Source organism: Zerene cesonia, chromosome 1 (assembly GCF_012273895.1).
Source record: "Zerene cesonia ecotype Mississippi chromosome 1, Zerene_cesonia_1.1, whole genome shotgun sequence".
NCBI lineage: Eukaryota > Metazoa > Arthropoda > Insecta > Lepidoptera > Pieridae > Zerene > Zerene cesonia.
The window spans coordinates 5,293,279-5,299,278 of record NC_052102.1 but is presented as its reverse complement, the minus strand read 5'-3'; positions in this window follow the sequence as shown (position 1 = coordinate 5,299,278).

The following is a 6,000-nucleotide window of genomic DNA, read 5'->3' as shown; positions in this document are numbered from 1 at the left end:
GCATATGCTATATCGTAATGAAAATCTAGACATTTTTGGATGCAAAGATATGCTTTTTCGTAATTGTGACATTCTGAAGTTCGGTGAAATCCATAGCGCAGTATTGCCTTCTTATTTGTACCTAAGTAAAATAAGATTAAAAGTTAAAATGAAGATTAATTATTATATATTCTGTTACTATAACGTACCGTTCTCAGCCCTTCCCACCATTGCCAAATCCTCTGGCGAGATTGCTGAAATGAGGAATTGGTTTTTGTTATTGATTATTTAAAGGGAATATGTAACATTGTAATTAAAACCAATCTCACCTATAGTTGTATCATACAGACACAATGAAATGGGTTGGAAAATCAGAAAAAGTAGTAAACATAATTCCATTACTTCGTTTGGGGTTAATTTTTGCAAGGTGTCATTCGTTTAAATCTATCAAATAATCTTATTACATTATAATCAAAAGGAGCTATAAACTTTATGGCATGTTCATTAAAATTTGTAATTTCAATTAATGGGTTATAAAATTATGAAGTGTTAGTATGAAGCGAAATCTAACTATGTTATAAGGTTGGATGGATGTAAATATAAGAGTTATTTTTTGAGAAGATAACCATGACAAAACAAAGTTGTTGTATGCATTGCCACGGTTCAGGGATATGAAGCGTTTTCGAATCCCGCCTCGTGATTAAAATTTTATATTACTCATTAAAAATTTCTCTCCATGAATTATAACTAGTATACTGACCATTTACTGCGCTATATTGTTAGCCTACCTACATTAAATATGATTCTCATCTCAGGCTCACACGATCGTAAACAAAGCCTTTGCACTTGTGATAGTGCCTTTTTTTGTCTTTTGTCAATTATTAAAATTAAAAAAAAAAAACACAATATGCGTGCTTTATTTTTAGGTTATACAGAGCGGCTCACCATACCAGTCAGCTCACACGTAACAAGAGATGTAGCATATCAAAGCTTTGAATATATTTTTTCAATGATTCAACATTAATAAATTCATATATTCAATAGATAAATGAAAAAGAACAAACACATTTTCATGTATATTTAATAATTTCATAATTAATTAACTTATATTATTATTATTTAACAATTTCAAATAATATTTTGTAAACCCAAAATTAACGTTGTTTCTATTTTTTTAATTTCATGACTACCATATCGCATACATATACATACTACGGTTATTTTTTAATTTGCTGCAAGCTTAAACATGAGATCGTCTACTATTATTAAAATAAAAATTCACTTTTTCGAACATTTTATTGCAAAACAGGTTGGTTTATGTTTTGTCACTTGCAATTGTAGTGGCATTTCCAGTATCCGTACCGTTCCCATTTTTAGCCCCATCGAGTGGAGTTGTGTTAGATGAATCATCAATACGAGTAACATCTGTACCATTAAGCCCCTTATCAGTTGAGTCTCCTCCTGAACCATGAGTGGTCATATCCTCATTTGATGACAAACTTTCAGGCGGAAAAAGAGTCCCGACAACCTGATATAATTGAGGTCCAAACGTTTTGGGTATCTTTCTTGTGGTTCCATTTGTTCGCCACATAAAGAAAGGCAAGATAGTAGAAGTCTTCATTTCATGACAACTGCATTTGCAAGTGTGACTTAAACGGAATATTTTATAACCAACACTTTTACATGCAGTCATACATTTAAAAGTCTTCACGAAATCTCCACATTTATTATAAAAACTTAATCCATAATGTTTTCGTAAATCTCCGTATTCTGTATTATCTAAAATATTGAAATATTTAATAATTACCATGGAAACCGTTAACTAAAATTTACCAAAATATCAATTGATATACCTTCTAGACAATTAATAGTTACGCACATAGATATCAAGAACAAAACCTTCATATTAATACACACTTAAAATCGAACGTTGTTTTTAAAAGCAATTTTTAATAATTATTCATTTATTGCAAATGACGCAGGTGTCATAATCAGAAATACATTCGTGTTAATGGAAATTTTTATAGATCTCTTAAACATCCATTTATAATACGATATAACATTAAACTCGTACATTGCTAACACCACACCGTATCTTTAGCAATAAATTAAAACGCTGCCTTTTTTTGTTGAACGCATTAAAATTTTATTTGGAAAATTTTGATAAGAAAATTTTTTATAGTTATAATTTGATGATATGTATTCATTCTTAAGCAATATATTCACAGCGGATACATTCATGTTTTACTTTCTAAAAAGATACGTTTTCTGATCTGCACCTATCTAACGACTAATTAATAAATCAAGAATGTGATAATGGCCGTGCACATGGGTCTCGAACTAAATTTCTCAGAATGGACCTCTCTATGGCCACCCAAATGATGATTTCATTATCTGTATGATTTTGATTGATGCATCAAAAGAAGTTCAGCAGTCGGATTCCCTTCATAACGGACATATTTGCTTTGTTTATTACTCGGAACTAATTGATCTGCGGCGCCATAGTTTTTCAGCGATCTGTTTCGATTTGAGAATTTAGAACGTTACGATACATTTATGCATATAAATGCATTTTGTTCGATACAATTTTTTATTTGCGATATGGACGGAACATTTAAATTGAACAGATGCTTTGAAAAAAACGTATTACAATTTATCATTTAGATATTCCTCATTCACAGTGAGGACGTTGTAAAACCATCGTAAATTTCGGTTGTTTATGTGTGAAAAGGCAATAAAAAGGTTACAAGAGAAAGACGAAATGTCCAGAAGCCAAGTGACAGGTCCCCTCGGTTTACGCCAACTACGGTACAAATTGCGATATTAAGCACAGAACGTGATGAAAGAACACAAACTGAATATAAATTAGGGAGGAACAGCGCCATAATCAATATAAACGATGCTAAAGAAGATTAGAAAAATCCCGTAAGGAAACAAATTTGCAACGCTGGACGATTTGCGGATATTTGTACAGGTTATTACGACGAAATTCAATTTCATTTTTCAATCATATAGCGAGTTATAGAAAAGTTGTGGAGAACATAATGATCATTCCTTAGGTATATGCATATCTTCATTAGTTGTTTTATTAATATACTTAACTAGATTTAGGGAGGAAAGTTCCTTGATATAATACTAATAGTATTAAGGAAAACAATGAACAAATAGAATCTTTCTTTACTGTCTAAGTTCCCTTCGATGTTATTATATCATGTATAATTTGATATTGTTTACTACCAATGCAACTGATTAACATCCGATTCATAAGGTGCCTTCTTATATTGTTCTTACTTATTACCTATATCAAAAGTTAAATGTAAATGTATCTAAAAACTTTTGTATCAAATCTTATGCCGGTGGCCCGTTTCCTTTTCCATCAGGTGATATTTTATATTTATAAATTTGTACTCAGAACTTACATGACAATTTAATTACCAAACGACAAAGTTCCCTATACAGTAAAGAAACAATCATCACGCTAACAACCAGCTCGGTGGCCCGCTGCAACACAAAAAATCTGTTTTACATTAAATGAGTAGAATTCAAATTATTATGAAATTCTATGATACCACATGCATTTAATGTAACGAGAAACTTTCTATGAAAGTTGATATTTTTATGATTTTAATCATTAACTATATTGGCGTTCTGAAACGGTAAAGACGGTTTATAAATATTATTGTACCTACTTTACACGACACTTATTAAAATATTATTACTGTTAATATTATATTAAACAGGACATAGCAAAAATTGGTTACTCACCCAACTGATGAACACATTTCTATATATAGATAGATAATGAGTTTAGTACTACTATTTACGACGCACTCCTTGTAATTTAATTTGTTTTTGGTACATTAATATTACTTAAACTCCAATGGATCGAGCGGGAAAATAAAAGGTGTTAATTCAATTTGCCTTTCGGTATAGCAGCCTTAATTGTTCTTTTATTGAACTCCTTATACATCTCACAGCTTTTCATAGAATTCCTGCGTACAATGTACTTAGTAATAAAATCTAATCATAGTTGCCGTCTGCTTCAATACAATACATGCAATGCTTCTGATTAATGACTCTCGAAATGAGTTAAAACAACAGATATAACGCTTTTTATGTTTGTTATGTTTACATAAAGATTCTTTGTGTGGGGTGTTTTATGGTTTTCTGTTCAACCGATTTGTGTACGCATGAAAATAGATTACAACCAGTTTTTCTTGTTATTAGTCGTTATAAATCATTGCACATCCGTAGAGATCAATCCTTAAACGAGATCACACGATCCAGCCCAGCCTAAATATTGTTTATCAAATTGAATGGCCGCCGGCATTATATTTACAACCCTTATGTTAACCCACATAAAAGTGTTACCTGCCATTTGTTGATGACTTTGTAGAGAAATAGACAACGCTCGTGACTTTGTTTGCATGAGAAGACAATTAGAGACTTATGATTCATTTTTTTTCATTTAATAATGGAAAGTATGAAATGTTGAATATGATAAAAACTCTGTATTTTTCTTTGTTGCAGATACAAATCTACCATTTACCCGTGTTAATGGAATCAGTACAAATGAACCGGTAAGAATGCCACCCACAACATAAACGAATGAATCGAATATTAACCAATAAGAGACTCGAGGATCCGGATTATGCTATTATCACAAAATATATCAATCCACTAGAAACACAGCGTAATTAATCATTATTTTTACATTAGCCCTCGATCAAAGGCGCTGAATATGAAACATTTATCACTATGACAAGTCGACTGCTACCTATTTACTCGCAGCCTCCCCCCAGCTACCCTGAACCTACCAATCCAAGTTAATGCTCTGAATTCAAATCTTCCGTATCGCATTAATCCGGCTGAGGGTCGTGCCGTAATAAATTCCGTATTATACGCACGACACGCGTATTAAAATAAACATATAAACATGTTACACCCCCGCGCGGTACACTCGTCGACAAAATGTATTCATATCTAAATATTTTTCAATTGCAATCAATCCCATAGATGTTTATAGAACAATTTGTATCTCCGAATTATTAGTAGTTTGAGTCAAAAATTTATTCATAATAAAACAATACGTTTTACAACTAATATAATGTGCAAGATCACACACTATATATAAAAATAGTAAAACAATGTTCATTACAACTTTGTTATTTTTACTTTTATAACTTAAGAAAGCTCATACATAAATTTTAAATTTTTTCCTTTTCTTATTTTTATTTTCAATTATCTATTACATTACTACTGTTATACTAAAAACTATCATATACCAAACGAGCACATTGCTGTGTGACTGTACGCTTCATGCTCTGAGATGGCATTTTATTATAACAATAGGTGAGTCCCAGCGGAGGCTGGAGGCTGGGGTGCAAGTGTATAATTTACATGACACATTGTCGCCGAGTGCACTCATTCTCGTTACATCAATTATATTGCACGCCTGCGAATTAATATACTGCCATGACATTTGCAATAAAAATAGCTGTATGGGGTGAAGGAATGCTTGTCTTAAGAGTTTATTGTAAAAGAATCGATCTGCTTGGGCTACATATATTTGGCCAACAACTTATTCGATTATTTCTTCTCTTATTTTTTTTAATGGTACTTAAGTCTTTTATGGATATGATTGGAAGATAGATAAAGCTTGAAGGTACCTACATCATAAGTACAAGTTGAACCAAAAAAATGACATGGAATATAGAAATTGATTAATTATTGAAGCAGCACAAAATGTTATAAATAACAAAAATTATTAATAAATTAAATGTAATGATTGATTATAATAAATAGTGTTGCGAAACAGGCACAAACATTCATAAACTAAAGAAAACTAATGCTTTAATTTATGTTTCTTAATAAAAAATGTAAAAAAAAAACAAAAATTAATTAAAATTGACTTTATTTGTTTATTTGGAGATCCTATCAAAGCGGAGCACTCTAAAAGGCGTTTAATTGTGAAGCAATTCCAAATCGCGCTTATAATTTATGATAACGGAGACGTCCCTT